The sequence below is a fragment of the Balearica regulorum genome, chromosome 7 (assembly GCF_011004875.1).
Source record: "Balearica regulorum gibbericeps isolate bBalReg1 chromosome 7, bBalReg1.pri, whole genome shotgun sequence".
Classification (NCBI taxonomy): Eukaryota; Metazoa; Chordata; class Aves; order Gruiformes; family Gruidae; genus Balearica; species Balearica regulorum.
Window position 1 is genome coordinate 30028206 of NC_046190.1, and position 16631 is coordinate 30044836.

Genomic DNA, 16631 nt, shown 5'->3' on the forward strand with positions numbered 1-16631 from the left:
ATAAATCACAGGACCTAGAGGATTTTCCATCTGCAAACTTGACAGAATTTTTCCATGTGGGTGAATATTATCTTCATTGTACCACTGAGAAATTGTTCTCTTTTCTCCATCACCTTAGTCGGAGTAGAAAAGAATCCATTTAATGCTCACAGTATAAAACAATCAAGAGAAATACGATCTACTCTAATCAAAGCATAAAGTGTTTGTATCAGTTCCTGCTTTGTAGGTCTTACTCCTTGTTTTGAGGACAGGAAGAATGGTATCATAGCGTAGTTCCTCGCTGATAAGAACAGAGGCTGCAAAAAAAATGATAGTTTTAGCAATCTTGTCCACTTTCATACATCCTAACTATGGTGATTCCACACTATCGCTAGTCAGAAAACACCCAATTTGCTTCTTTCTGTATGTCCATACTATTCCTGGTTTCAGTGAGACCCCAGTAAAAAAAGCTAAACCATGAACAAGTCTAGGATAAAGGGGTTAGGTACGCTCTTTAGAATAACAACATTTTAAATCTTAGTTTCTAAATCCATTAAAATGGCCCGCTCATAAATTTCATTAGATTTTGAAGGTACAGAATTTGATCTAAAATAGTCTATTTCCTATTTATGTATTTACCTTCTAATCTTTTCATCATAAAATTACTAATTTAGAGTTCCCAGCAAATTCATTCCAGCTGATAAAGTACCCTAAGTGCTTTATTTCTTTTTGTATTTAGGTAACCTAGGTGGAAATCTGTGTGTTTCTCTGCAGTTTTCCTTTAGCCTAATGCTTTTCCTCCCTTTCCAGTCTCCCAGTGCTGAATCATGGGCTTTTTTTAATAGGCAGAGTCCCATTGGTATCAGGAGCAGTGAACATGTTGCAGAGTTATGCCTATGGGTCAGGGGTTTTATAGCTGTTTGGGGGCTCCTTATTTAATTGACAGGTGTAGTAACAGCTGAGGACTTCAGCTATAAACGATCCACAGCAACAACAGTGAGTTCCCAGCACATCCAGGAAGATCGGGAAATGCAATGCTGAACACACAGAGTTGGCTCTTGTTACTTTTGGCCTAAGATGGATTGTGTGTCCTACCTGGCTGAACCTATAACCTTTCCAAAGTACTGAGATTTCAGGTGATGAGCATAGCTATTACTTTTCAATCTGAGGTACCTTTTGCTATCTGACAAAAGAGCAGGCATTTCAGGCTTTTTTATGCAACAGGCATGAAATCTCTCTCATTAAAAAGTGCTTCCAAAGAGAATGTGCCTTTGAAAGCAGGCTGCTGTTTCCTGTGGGTAAAATACAGTGATACTGGTCTCACAGAGCAATGGAAAGAATTATGCTGAGGGCGAGAAAGAAGTACAAAGGAAGCACTCTATTAAAACCTGTAAATTCACCACAAAGATCTCCTACAAAGGGAATCTGAAATATCTCCTCTGTTGCAAACCCGATAATGCTTGATGATCTTTGCTTGTCCCCTGCTAGATGCTTCCCTGGTTCTCTAAGCACTCCAACCTGCTTACTGTAACAATCTCCTGTCCCCAGCTGCAGCCAAATCTTTATTTAGGTCAGAGACTGCTGTTTATTTGCTTTTGTAGAGGGCGCCCCTGTCTGCTGCACATGAGCGGTTGTCTCTGTTACAAATCTGCTTATATAAAAATGCTTAATCTGAATCTGTTTCGACTCTTACTGAGAGGCCGATGTAAAAGCTTAGGCCTAATGAAGTAACTGTGCAAAACTAAACACAGTGTTTTATTTCATGTGCGGTTCTGAACTGGAGTTGTACAATGTTTGCTTCGTTTTGTATTGTTGTCAGGAGATTTCTGGGTGACTCATGCTTCCATGTTGCTGTCTTTTCTAGGGTAATGTTACTGGCTTTATAGAGTCTGCAGGCAAAGCACGCTGTTTCTCAGTGGTACTCTGCACTGTTCTTTGTGCTGGGCACGTGCCATGGGGAAGCTGCAAAGGCACTCAGAGGCTAACTCAGAGTGGCTTAGGAAGGGGGATAATTTAACCATACTGGCTGCTACTTTTGAAGCAAACTCACTGATTTCCTAGAATGTTCTTCTATCAGAAACAATTACTGTCTCAGAAAGCAAATGTTTCAAGCCAATGTCAGCCTGTAGCTTCTGTCCAGGAAAGATGGTGAATGTGATGATAGTAAGGGGAAGACTTTGTGTAATGTGTTGATTGTGGGACTTGAGCTCTGGAGAGACAGTAATACTGTCCCTGTGTCTACGAAGACCTGCATCTGACTGTGGAATCTTCTAGCAGCAGCAATCATACTTTCAGTGATTGTGCAGCCTTGGTACAGGGAAAAAAAGGCTGCTGGGAATGGGTCATCTCCAGCAATCTAATGAAGGGGTGGGGGGGAAATTGCCATCACATCCCTTTTTATTTTCAGATCACTAATAATCTAAGCCTGCCCATACAAACATGGCTCAGCTTCAGGGATTAAAGTTTTGTGTCATTCTCCACACTCCCGATTAAACAACACTCTCTATTTTCTCTTTTTTCCATCTTTGTTTTAAAGGTACGAATTTCAAAAAGGCTCCGATGGAAATAAGGAAGTACTGCAAGCCTTGTTCTCAGCTTCTGGTGGTTCCTGGACCCCTTCCACAGTTAAAATGAGCAGACTGAGAGCAGAGTGAAAAGTATCTGCCTGCCAGTGCATCTCACAGTGCTTTGCTTGGTTGAGGGGCCTCCTTTCACACATAGGGCATGACTTTTGTTTGTTTGGGAAGGGCTTCAGTCAGTACTGTGTTTATTCATTCACTCAGGCTTCTTCATCTTGTTAATATTAGCCTGGCAGCTAAAGAGTCAGGCAAAGCTGTCTGGCTGCCACAGGACTTTGTGTCATTTGCATGTTCCTCTGCACCGAGCAGGGATTTAACCCCTCAAATTAGAGGAGGAGAGCTGGCTGAATCACTTTGGTTTGCATTTTTGGATTGCCTGAAAGGTGGGAAAGGGCTGATGCTGTTTCTAGTTATCAGTATATATGCATATTTAACCTTTTCTATGAATGATTTGGTTTATATTGGCAAAAGGATTTTGTTTGTAGCTAGGCACATGATGATTTTTCCTGCAGCCTTTGCTCTCAGTGCTTGAAATCCATTTGGAAGTAGATTTCTAGCAAGCAAGAAAGAGCTCATAATTTAGAAAGGACTGAGAAACTAGATAAACAGGTTGTTTAAAATAGTAGTAAGGGACCAGATTCAAGTACAGTTGTAAGCTTTTCGGTATCTCCTCTGGGGGTTTAAATCTGGCTTTAAAAGCAAAGAGGCTTGTTCTTTAACTTTGTAGAAGAATGTCATCAGGTAGCTATTAAACAGCATACTGAAAAGGTGTTAAAGCTAATCAGATTAAAGCTCTTCTTCCTGAAGCCAGAAGGCAGCTGTTCTTTTAAGACACCTGAGTTGTGTGATCACCTCAATAAGCAAAACTTACTGGAGCATGAAATAAATGCTAAGAATAATACCAAATGGCTGAAGAACAGAGAAGCTGAAGCACCCTCTACTGATACCATTAGCAGTGATTGAGGTCTTCACTCATGTATCTTCTGTCCTTTCCTAACTGTCCTCTGCATATGTTGCTATTTCTCTGCCTGGGGGGTGAGCCCTTAAAAAAGAATTACTTGGTTGTTCATAAATTCTGTTTTCCTTCTAGTGAATATGAGGAGGAGTAGAAAGCTTTTCTGCTGTTGAGCGAATTGCAGATTGCACGTAGTAATTTTTCCCTCAGTACCCATAGTACTTCTGTTTCTCTTAACATAATTTTCAGCATGGTAGAAATGGTCTTGTTGCCCTTCAGAATTTGAGGGGGTTGAATGGGGACAGTCAGAGGCCTGTGGTAACCCACACAGGCAAATGCAGTTGCCAAGGGTCAAGTTTATGGGCGCTTACATGTGGCCATTCTCTCCTTGGCAATGTTTCTGTTGTGTTGGGCAATTGAACCTATTTCTGGGTCTTCTGTGTGCTTGTTATTATTTTCTTATTGATTTTGAGGTTAGATAGATCTGACTTCTCAGCTTCCTATTTTTGAAGAGCTGGCCATGCATAACATTTTTATATCAAGGATAAAGGAGCTGCCAGTCCTCCTCGCAAGATATCAGTCGGGAAGTTGTTGAAGGAGCTGTTTGATTGTTCTGCTGCTGATCACTGGGCCAACATATTTTATTCCTATTTTGTCTTTTCTAGCTTGCAGAAGGAATCTGTAGAATACAAATGACAAGTAAATGTAAAAAGTATTTTTGGTATTAAATGTGTTTGCAGCAGGGTTTTACTTTGTAAAATATGGCCATGTGTCTTTACAGCTCTGTAAAAGCGTTGCTAACAGGTATGAAGATTCTGTTCTCTAATGTAAGCACGAGCCCACTTCTTTTATATCTGAAAAACACTGTATGATTTTTCTGTTTGCCCCACACCCTCCAACCAGTGTGCTCCACACTCTCCAGTCCTCCTTCGGGCAAAATGTTCTCTCTGATAGCAAAAATATAAGCCCCGAAGACCATTAGCACAATTACAGAAATACTTTGAGTCTCTGAAGGGATCCCAGGAGATCATTTAATGCACTTCAGTGTTTTTACTCGCTAAGTTTCCCAGACTGGCCTCAACCTAAGGTTGAGGGCTATTCAAGTTAAAGATGGTACTTGTGTGAGGTCCTAGTCATGGCTAAACAAACTAAAGCAAGAATCCTCAAATTATTTCAGTATGGATTGTGACCACTGCCCAAACGTGCTTTTTTTTGCTTCATCTAGAGGTATCAGGATGTTGTGTGTCAGCCCTTGAAAGTGATTCTTCAACACAGTTTGACTCTTAGGTACCAGGCCACTTTCCTCATGTGGTAGAACAGAGCTACTGTCTCATCATGGCTTCACTTAAAGGAGTCTGTTCTTTTGTTTTCCTTTCACTTCTATGTGTATTTGTTTGGCATTACCTGAGGAGAAACATATTTGCTCAGTGGCTTTTCAAAGTACACAAGCTGTATGCTTATATAAAGTAGTAAATTTAGCTTGTCCAAGCTGACAAATGCATTTTTTTGTATCTTGTTTTTGTGTGCATTTGGCTGTCAAGCAAGAAAATTGCACAGCCTTCAAGTTCCAATAAAGATGTTTCTGATGTATCTCTATGCCTGCCAGAACAGATGTTGGATCCTGGTCTGACCTAGTCAACTATGTGAGTCAGGCCAGGTGGCCCCTCACTTTCTTTAGAGCTTAATACCACCAGCTAACACCAAATCAATCTGTTTTATTTGGCACTATGACTGAATTGTCAGGAGCACAGGAGAAATGATCCCTGCTGACAGGGAGTGTTGGCAGAGATGCAGGTTTTGGAATCTCTTCTTTCAAAATGGGTAGTAGAAGAAATAAAATTATGTATTCTTTATGCAAAATAGGATCCCAAAAGGTGTAATGGGGGCTCTTGCTGTTGGTTTTTTAGCCCTCTAGACTTTGTGGCCCACAACTGATTCAAGGGCCTGGGTATAGTTGAATAATTCAGGATTTTAGGTCTGGAGAAGTTTTGTTTATCCGAAGCATGGACTACAATGGCAACTTCTTGTGATTGCATTTGCCAAGGAAATCTAAAATCCTGCATGGACAATGTCATTTCAAATAATAAACTCAGGTGAAACAAAAGCAGAGGGATAAATACTTCCTGTTGTATATGTAGGATATAGAAGATGACTCTTGTCAAAACTGAGTGGAAGACTTGTGGGGACTTCATTATTCATTGGATCAAGTCTGGAGATCTGTTGCGTGATTCTATTTTGTTTGACATTGTTTCTAACTACTCCTTCATGAATAGCTTTAGGAAAGTGTTGTCAGATGGTGAACGTGGATCAGATGCATATTCACCTTTTACTGAAGTTTACTGAAAAGAATTTGTCCAAAGCTTAGCACTGACTTTCTCCTCTTGTAGGTTGAAGGTGAGGGGAAAGCCCCCTTACACATTAGTCTTTTTTTGCCTCGTATCAACCTTATTAGATGTAAGCAGTTGTCTCCAGTGCTAATTTCTCAGCAGGACTCATCAAGTATGTTTTTAATTGCTGATGGGAGAGCAAAGAGAGCTTCCTACTCCTAAATGAAATGACATGAGCAAGGATGTTGATTCTAACCCATGTATGTCTCTGGTTCTCAGTAGCCCTTCACTATTATAAGACTTAACGGCAGCCATTGGATGACCTACATTGTTTTTGAACACACAACTGTCTTACCATGCTTTGCCTTTTGATCTTAGAGCAGGGCTATCAGCACTGAAGGAATTCCCCAAAATTACTACTGTTTTCAGTGTCTCGACGGTGGGGGTCTCTGCTAGAAGAGTTCAGTGTCTGGATATGGATTTGTCTGAGATGTCATTCAACCTTTCTGCCGACATTTATTTGTGTGTTTCAGATGTGCTGACCATGAATATCTTCAGGTGTGGGGGATTTAATTCCATGTTTTCAGGTTGATGCTCCACAAGGGAGTGGCTAAGGCCAGATATTTGCTGTAGGATAAGCACCTTACATTCACAATGCCATCTGGTCAGCCTCTGAAAGCATTATCAGAGAAATCAGGTCACTATGTGCCTACGAGAGATCCTAAACTGAACGTGATCCTAAACTGAACAGTCTGTCTTCTGCAGCCTGACACAATCACAAAAAATCTCTGTAGTAGCAAGAAGCTGTCATATCAAGCCCAATTTCTGTCCGAGACTCAAACTGCATCCAGGATGTTAGTTCAAGAGCTGATTAATTCCAGCTGGCAGTATGGCACAGATGATCAGAGGTGATGATTTAAACCTTATATAGGAGGCATTCGAGCCCAAGTATTCAAAAGTTTAATGCACACAAAAATGCCTGTTCAATAGATGGCTGTGATTTACTGCCTGCTAGGCACTTGTGCAATCTCTTAACTATATTAATGCGCACACGTGTTTGTGATAAGTGTAGTGCGGTCAAAGCAACTAATATATCCTGGCTAATAGGAACTCCAAGTCCAAAAGCTAAACAGCAGCAGGGTTTCCCTCACCTGCCAGGCAAGATGGCACTTAGGTCAGTGAAGAAGAGTGGTGTTCTTCTGGGTTCTGTGATGTTTGATCATCAACACTGATCCCAACCTCGGGGGAAAAAAGGCATATACCTGAGGCAACGTTCAGTTAGTCTGTAGCCAATACAGCTTGCTCTGAAAATCAAATCTCTGTAGCATGTTCTTAAAATCAACTCCCAGAACTGAAGTGCACTGGAAAAGGATATCTTTGCTAGGTAGGTTATCAAGACAAAAGTTCCTGTTTGTGTTGTTGCAGAGCCCTGTGTCACGGTCAGTGCCAGCTGCGTGCAGTGTTCACTGAGCAATGCTAAAATCTATTTGCATCCCCAAGTTTTCCCCAGGAGATCAGTATGCCTGGGAAGAAAGATGTTTTCATACAAAAAAAAAGCATGAACAAGTCCATCTGTTTACAAATGCTATCAAAGAAACAGTGAGGTAGTTGAAAACAAGATTCTGAATAAGACGAGATAATGCAGCAGTGTCTGCAAGTACCTCTTTAAAGCTCTTTGCAACTCACTGGTTTTCCAGTTGTTAATTTTTCATTACTTGGGAAACAGTAAACGATGGCAATTGTCACTGGGCCCTTATCTTGAAGTTCTTTGAATGTACGAAGGTTAAACAATTTAGCATTGTCCTTTGACTTAGTTAAATATATACTAATACTGTTGCTTTTTTCTGCAAAAATCTTCAGGTGAGTGGTGGATGAGAGATTTACAAAAAGAAAAAATTGAGCTGAAGGTTATGTCTAGCGAAGCACTATGTGCGTGGTTGACAACCTCGCGAGCTCCACTTTTGATGATCTTTGAAGGAACTCCCCTAGATTTCTGTCAATTTAAGTCAAGACTCAACAGTTTTGAATACAGCTCCTTAAGTTTGAGAAGTCAACCTACTCTTTGTAATTGTATTATAAAATGTGCTTTGCACCTTTTCCTGTCTATTGAACAAAACTTTCTCTCTACTCCCTTGTCTAACTTTCTATGTTTTCTTCTATTCCTCAGCATGATTTTACACTTTTTTGATGCCACGTTTTCCTTGTTGGCTATTCGCACTGACTAGAAAAGTCATCTTTTGTCTCTTGGCGTGATGGTCCCACACACAATCTTTGACTTTGTGGGATCTCATCTCAGAGTAATTCTTCTGCTGTCTGAATTTCCTCAAGTTTTAGTCATTGCACTGAACTGTTTTAATTAATTTAATGAATTTCTGTCCATGAGACTGACTGGAGTGCACATTGTCAAAAAGACGTCGCATAAAATGGTGCTGCATTGCATTTGTTGTTTTCAGACATTATTTTTGTACCAAGGACAGTTTCAGTTTGTCCTGGTTTCAGCTGAGAGGATTGATTTTTCTTCATAGTAGCTAGTGTGGGGATATGTTTTGGATTTGTGCTGGAGACAGCATTGACAATGTAGAGATGTTTTTGTTCGATGGACCTATTGTTGAGCAGTGTTTACACGGGGCCAAGGCCTTTTCTGCTTCTTGCACTGTCCTGCCAGCGGGATGGCTGGGGGTGGACAAGAAGTTGGGAGGAGACACAGACAGGACAGGTGACCCAAACTGACCAAAGGGGTATTCCATACTATATGACGTCATGCTCAGTTTATAAGGAGCTTGGGGGAAGAGAGGGGGGGGGGGCGGCGGCGTTCGGAGCAATGGCGTTTGTCTTCCCAAGTAACCATTACGCGTGACAGAGCCCTGCTTTCCTGGAGATGGCTGAACACCTGCCTGCCCATGGGAAGTGGTGAATGAATTCCTTGCTTTGCTTTGCTTGTGCGCGCGGCTTTTGCTTTCCCTATTAAACTGTCTTTATCTCAACCCACGAGTTTTCTCACTTTAACTCTTCCAATTCTCTTTCCCATCCTGATGGGGGGGAGTGAATGAGTGGCTGCGTGGTACTCGGCTGCCGGCTGGGGTAAAACCACGACACAGTTACAGGATTTGAGCACCATATAATCATCTTAAAGTCACAGTATGAGTAGGGATTTTTCTGTTATTTAATTTGTATTTCAGCCTTCACTGCAATACCTTTGGATCATGTAATCTCAGTTACCAGATGGGGAAGTCTATTCCCAGATATTTTATTCATTCCTCAAGTTAACATCTGTTGTTGAGATTCTTGCTATGGTTCTATTTCTTTTATTGGCAGATTGTTGTAAAAAAAACCAAATAAGCACAGTACTTTGAGATAAAGTCCTTGAAGGTGTGGGAGGAGACAGTAAGAGCACAGTGCTCATAGGTAGACCTAGTAGGCATGAGGAGCAAACCTCTGGGTTCTAGCCAGGTTAAACTACTTGTTTTGAGACCCAACATACGTACAGGACTATTGACTGTAGAAATCTCTCCAGGCAAAGGCTAGATACTTGCTGGAAAGTGTATGTGGTCATAGAGTGATAGTCCCACACATTTCTGAGATAAGGTAAATTACCTCAAAGCTGAGTATTTAGGCCTCTTGTTATAGATGGAAAATTTTGTTGAAATATACCTTGCTTTCTAGGTTAAGGACAAGCACTGCTTTGGTGTAAGGCTACCTGGATACTCAGATTTCCTCTTGATAGAGTAAGCAAAGGCAAAGGCTGAGGTGTGCCATGGGCGGTTGGATCTCCCAGATCCTTACAAGGTAAGTACCTTGGCACTTAGTCCAGTTTGAGAGTTGCCGAGTTGTGGGATTCCCTTCTAAGAATGGGTAAGGCATACGCCTGCATTCCCAACAAGAGAGGTCATAGGAAGACCAATCTGCAACTGCCATGCCACACATTTACCTGAGTAAAATTCAGGGACTGCGCCAACCCCTGTGGCTGAAGTGCTGCTGTGGTCTAAAGCTGATCTCTAGCGAGGGCTTTAGTCTTTGCATTCATGCCATTCCTGTACTGAACAGCTGAGTTTGGTTATACATGGCAGTGAAAGGAGAGCGTTTAATTTTCAAATATCTCCTGGTTCAACAAGTCATCTATACAGTGATGTCCATGGCATGCATGTCAGCCAGAAGATTTATGGGGAGAACACAAGCATTTCCTTGCTCTGCCTTGACAAGTCTTGTTATTTTTCTCAGCCACACCAAGTAAACTATAAAGTCTTGATTCATTCGTTATTCACACCCCAATGCTGAGTTATATGTATAATTTTTACAGGCAAAACAATGAACAGTACTAGTTCTTCCATAAATAACTTGGACTGTTTGCTGCTAAATGGCATTCTTCACGCAGATCAGTGTCATGCTCCATGGCACCACATCCATCAGAGATCATGCTGCCAAAGTGAATGTAGGCTATCTAAATAGACCTGGATATTCTAGGGACTATTTGTTCTTTTTCTATCTCTGTCAAAGCAAAACGAGGAGAGTGTTATGTAGCTTTCAAAGAAGCAAGGTTACTGACTTGTAAATGGATTTTGCAATGGTCTTTAAAAGCCTCTAAGCTAGTAAAATGGCTTAGCAGGAACTTTGATTACTTAGCAGCTGTAGCAAATGTTCTTCTTTCCCTAGTTACCTGCAGCCCCTCTTTTGCAAGCACTATAAAACACTCTTTGGACTACAACCAGGAGGAGCTGCTTCTGATATGAAGCACTGGGAGAGTCCTTTTTCCCAGGAATTCCCCAAACCTCTGCTGCCACCCACAGTGAGTAACAATAACTCATGATAAATCATGCAGGCAAGTGCTCTGAGATTTTTGTTTTGCAGCCTAGCATTTTTTCTGAAGTGATGAAAGCACTGTCTCTTTACCTATCTGGAAAAAAAAAAAAACAAACAACCCACCACAGTTTGTTGGGAAGCACTTTGACATCTGTTTGAAAGTTTCTGTGGAAATGCTAAAATTGCTAGATGTTTGGTGTCTGCTCTCCCTCTGTTTTCCTCCTATTGTCATTTCTTAATTCCTTTGGAGATAGACATCACGGCTCATGACAGCATTGTATAAAACTGTGGCATGGCATTAAATGTATTGTGGTATGCGAAATAGCAGGGCTGACTGACCGCACAGAATGGTGTTACTCAGTTTTTAAGACCACTTTGTCCTAAGGAGCCCAGACTACTTCCTGTTCCTAGGCCATTATCTTGGCATGTTTGCTCTGCTGCCGAGGTAACTTTTATTGGTTCCTGATGCGGTACAGTGAGTCATTTCTCACCGTTTGTGCCTAGCAGAAATGCTGTCAGATGTCTGGTAAACTGGGGCCCACAGAGAATGAAAATTGGTTTGATTTAGATATTTGGCATGCAAAATACTACCCAGCAAGAGAAGATTCTGGTCTGACTCAACTATATCAGGCCATTTAAGGAGTTAGGGACAGGAAAATCTGACATTATTTTTGCCTTATGAAATACTGACTGTACGTACCTCCATAACTTGGTCTCGGTCTGTGTATGTTTAAACAATAAAGTCAGTATTTCCTCCTTCAAGGTCTGTCTTGTAACCTCACAACAATGCTTCACTAGCAGTTACTGGAACAAGACTTTTGATTTCCTTCTAGCTTTTCATGGCAGTGGGAGCGAATACAGGTAAATGTTTTTACTGCAGGTAGACTTCCAGTTTTGGTTCATTTTTTTTAAAAAGCTCTCACCCTCAGATTTGGTCATGATTATGAAGTGTATTTTCAGAGGTATGAAACTGTGTGTGGATACAATTGTGTACCTGCTCTCTTAGAAGGCCTTGCTGTCCATTTGGAAAATATGAGAAGTTTTTTGCTATATTTATTACTTTGTATGTCAAGTATATATGGGATACAAGAAAATAACTCAAAAGAAATTTAAAACCTGGCATGAGGATGTTCCATGTATCTAGAGATGTGAGTACATATTTTATGTTCAGCAATGGGGGCTACTCCAAAACAGTTGGGGACAGAAGAATTATGATTTTTCTGGGACATATTTTTTTTCTGTTAATTTATCCAGGAATCCTTCATCAGCGTCTGACAGTATGAAGCTTTCTTGGCTTATGAAGAGCTGGGTATGGTGCTGATGAGAGAGCCATGGGGGCCTGGGCTGGGGACAGCGTGCCTGTGGAAGGGAATCTGGTGTGGCATCTCTGCAGCTCCTCATGTCCTGCTGCCCTCGCTGCCAGCAGTTTCTGCATAATCATGTTTGACCTGGTGCATCCAGGCTGTGACAGTACTTCATCAGAGGGGCAATGGGAGAGGTGCTTGCGAAGAGGAAAAAAGGTGCATCCCAAAGGATGACAGAGACTAGCTTTGCACTGGATCAGATGTGAGATTGGGCTGTGCAATGAAACCTGTGCAATACCAACCGGAGTTGGCGATGCTGGGAGAAGGTTTATGATCTTGATTTCTCTGGCTTTCCTGCTTATTCCCAACAAAGTTGCTGCCTTCTCTCTTTTCTCCTCTGCTTCCATTGCAACAAAGAGCGTACCCACTCCTCACAAATGGCTGGAGCAGGAGGTTCTGCCAGTACAAATCAGTACAGCAGGATGGAAAACAGTTTTTCTCCCTGGGAAGGGCTGGAGGGAATCCATGTTTTCATTCCCCCTGAAATTTTCAGTTTCTCTGTGGAATAATATCAAGCACAATATTTATGTAAAAAGTGACAAGATTTAAAATTGGAATATGGTTTTACTGCAACATGAACGTTTTCCAAAGAAAGAAGATGAAAATGTTTAAGGTCAAAAACTGATTTCCATATTAGAAAAACTGCTGATGAATGGAAATTTTTTAGTGATCCTAATTATTAAGATATTTTGTGAAAGCCCAAGACAAAAGTTGCTAATTTTAATGTGTAAGTCTTAATTTATAAGCTCTCCAATTTATTTATAGGCACAAGGGAGCAAAACTAGATCACATATGATCTAAAAGTGTATGAAATTCCTAAAAAAGACAAATAAGCCAAACCAAAAAAATTGCCTTCCAGCACTGAGAAGGAACCAAGTATCAGAAAACCTAGCTTTTGCCAAGATTTTCTACGTTAAGGAGGAAAATAATGTGCTACATGTTGCCTGAAGAAACTGCAGTTTGTGTGCAAGCTTTAATTAGTTGTTTGCCCAAACTTTGTCCCATAATTTCTAAAGCAGCCAGCCCTGTTGGGTGCTTCTGTTCTTGTTATCCATTTTAGGACGCTCCAAGTAGCTTCAAGTTGACATAATGCTTGTGGTCAGATGCTTGTAGTCACTTCTCTAAATCTTGGGTTTCCTTTCCATGAATGAAGAATGTTTTTCTTCTTCTATTTTGTGGGGAGTATCTTCCTGAATGAGTTGAGTTACCAGTTTTCTTCATGGTATGTGTTTCATCAGGCTACCTATAAGGAAGAAATTTTTTACGATGAGGGTGGTAAAACACTGGCACAGGTTGCCCAGAGAGGTGGCAAGATGCCCCATCCCTGGAAACATTCAAGGTCAGGTTGGACAGGGCTCTGAGCAGCCTGATCTGGTTGAAGATGTCCCTGCTCATTGCAGGGTGGTTGGACTAGATGACCTTGAAAGGTCCCTTCCAACTCAAACTATTCTATGATTCTATCCCGGGTTTTACCATTTTCCTGCATATTGCTGAGGTTTAGCATAGCTGCTCAGTGGAGCTGCAATATTAAAGAGGGTGTGTAGATAGCTGTGTTTGCTCATGTTCTTTAAACTTCTCAAACCAAACAGTACAGTATTGCTTTCAGCTTTCTATTATTGAGCTGAGAGAGGTTTATAAATTTGACCAAGATCATTAATGATCACATCACTATCTCTTGATTACTTTAATTCGAATTTAATGATCTTAGGCTGATTATTTATAGACTGACTGTGGTAGAGATGAAAACTGAACTTAGACCCCTGTGAGTCAGAACTGTAACAATGAGATCATTTTCCTTTCAGATGTAAAAGTGTTAAACTCATTCAATTGATAACAGGAGAATAACGTAGTGAGAGCGAGAAAGAGGTGTTTATTGGCTTGCATTTGAATCTTGTAGAACTATAAAAAATTCCAAGTCATTTTAACTAATTTGCATATCCCAAGTGATGGGAGTGTGCTGTGGAGAGATGCATAAACTCTTATATAGGAAGTGGCATATTTGTTCTGGCAACAGAGAGGATTAGAGTTTGGTGATCATGGCCAAGGGCTCAAGCATGTGTCTCTGATGAATCCACCAAAAATGCAGGACTGTTTCTCTTTTACTGTTCAATACTTTTGCTGTGCAATTGTATTGTGAGTGTGCTTCCCTCTTATAGTTGGTAATTCAAAACACAGAGATAGTGATGAACGGTGAAGACATCTGAGGGACTTCAGATTCTTCTCTGCTGCTGTCAGACTAGCTCAGATTCCTCCAGATCCCCCAGCACTTCCCACAGTTTCTCTCAGCAGCCAGACAGAAGCAATGGTGCTGTGCTAGGAAAGCACAAAGGATAGCTCCTGTAAAATTCTTCACCAAAAACACTCATCTGAAATTGCCATCAACAGTTGTTCCTGGATTTTCACGATCATTTGTACTCTGTAGTAATGGGAGTTGGTGGGGAGTGGTGATGTGCCCCAGTATAAATCATCTTTCAGTCCTTTGCGGGGAGATTTTGAGGAGAGGGAATGATGTGGTTTGGGCAGGCAAGAGTGTTCTGTTTCATTTTGTTTTGTTTGTGGTGGGAACTGCACGTTTAACTTTGTCTCAACTCTCTGCTTATACTGACTCGGCTCTGCTGAAAACAAAGAGCACTGTGACACCCCCACCCACCTGCCCCCTCCTGGGTCCCAGCCAGAGCAAACATACAAGCAACAAGTGTGTTTGTTACGTTTACTTTATCTTAGCAAGTCCTGCTGCTGTTAAGATGTTTGGAACAGCTTGGACAATTCTTGCTTGCATCATGCTGTGGGACTTCTAGTGAACTGACCCTTTGGTGTGCAAGGAACAGCCCCAGCTGTGGTTACAGCTGTGTCAAACTCAGGGTTGTTAGGGTATATGTCACAGGCCCTCCTGCTCCTCTTCCTTTGCTTTCAGAGCTAAATGAGAAATTCCCTATCACATTCAAAGATGTGAGAATAGGGATAGTTTTGAGAAGGATCTTGAAAATGGCTAAGGCCCCGCTTCTCTCCTTCGTGGCTACTGCATTGAGCAATTCTGAGTGAATCCTACTGTGCAGAATGCCTCCAGGTATTGATGGTAACTCCCACAGCCCCTCTTATCCTGTGATTTAGAGAGGGAAGGCCAGAGTGTAATTTGGACTCTTTCTGTACATGCTGAGGTTTATATAAAGTTTGCAGTGCTTTTTACATTGAATTTGTTTACACACACAAATGCACACACAAAGAATGCTGAATATTCCTCTCCAAGGTAACACTTAATGTCATATGCACCCAGAATTGGAAGATGAGCATAGGAAAAAGAGTAGCTTGAGCTGTTGTTACATGAATGTGAACTTCATTACTTATCAATACTGTCCAAGGTCTAGAACAGAGGGGTTTTTAACTCAGATGGAAGCAGGCATAAAATCTGAAGACTGTTCGTAGTTAATATAAAGCAAAGCAGGACTGTGGAAGATAATTTAATATCTATTATTTCTTTAATTTTGGTTTTTCTCCCTATTTTTAAATTGTGAATGCATGTAAGCATGCGAAAACTGATTGAAATGCAACTCGTGAAAACCTCACATTTATATGCCAAGCAGGCATTCCCCAGGTAGGCAGCTCTAATGTGATTGCCCTGAGGTGGAAGGGCCACCCACAATGTGGAAAGAGTAATTTATCTCTATGCCAGCTCTGTCTTTGCCCTCTCTGCTTGGGCTGCCAGCACGGGTGGCAGTGAGTGCCAGCTGGGCTGCTGGTGCCCAAGTAGGGGCACTTGCTCATGGCTGGCTGTAAACAGGCCTCCTCCCACCCCCCTGCAGAGGAAACCCCAGGCTGGTATTGATATTGCTGCGTAGTGTGAGGGGCTGTGGTCTCGTGGCATTTTATGTGCAGTTTTAGTGTTGCCATCTGTTGCCAGTTCTAGTCTGACTTACATTTTAGGTTGGGCTTTGGGATTGGGCTCAAGAACAACTGTCTTGGTGGGGCCTGTGATTCCCATATTCAGGGATGAGGAAACAGAAAAAAGGGCAGCTTTCAATACTGGTGGAAGCCCATCTCTTGTCAGCCATATTTGGTTAAGGAAGACTACTAGTCTTAGACTTAATTTAGGGTTTAGGGCTAAGAAAAGTAAACATGTTGGGGCCCAGCTTTTTCCAAGGTTCTCAAAAGCTTGGAGAGATAAGAGGTCAGGACCTGGCAGGGGCTTCTGTGTGGTCACTTTTGTGTCTGGCCCCTGTGCCGTGGAATGTACTGGTTTTGGTTTGGGATATGGGTTAATGCTGGGGAAAGAGAAGCCTCCATGGCTCAGGGCATCCCAGGGGGCTTCCAGTGCACAAAACAGCAGTTACAACCATGCTGCACCGGTACTGGTATATCCAAGCTGCGGTCAGAAGGGGTGAAGCCTGCAAAAATATTCATTGCATTATTGTAGAGTCCTTCAACATTTTAACTTTTATTTTGTAAAAATTCAGGTGGTTAATATTGCTAATCAGTGACCCAAACGCAGAGCTTTTGTTCTGAAAATAATGAATCTTTCTAGATTTGTTTTCATACTGAATAGTAAACAAACAGAAATTAATTGGTTCGGATCAGATGGGTATATTTCATTCTTTTATGTTTCTTGCTACTTGATAGGCTAAAAATATATGAA

General features: G+C 41.4%; 1 protein-coding gene across 1 annotated transcript in view; it reads left to right on the plus strand.

The window, feature by feature from the left end:
* Positions 1-16631, plus strand: part of CDHR1 (cadherin related family member 1) — a 74397-nt gene that overhangs the window by 6444 nt on the left and 51322 nt on the right. The window contains 3 exon segments of the mRNA XM_075758696.1: positions 2516-2636; positions 9504-9626; positions 10491-12157. The gene's annotated coding sequence lies outside the window, so the exon portion shown is untranslated.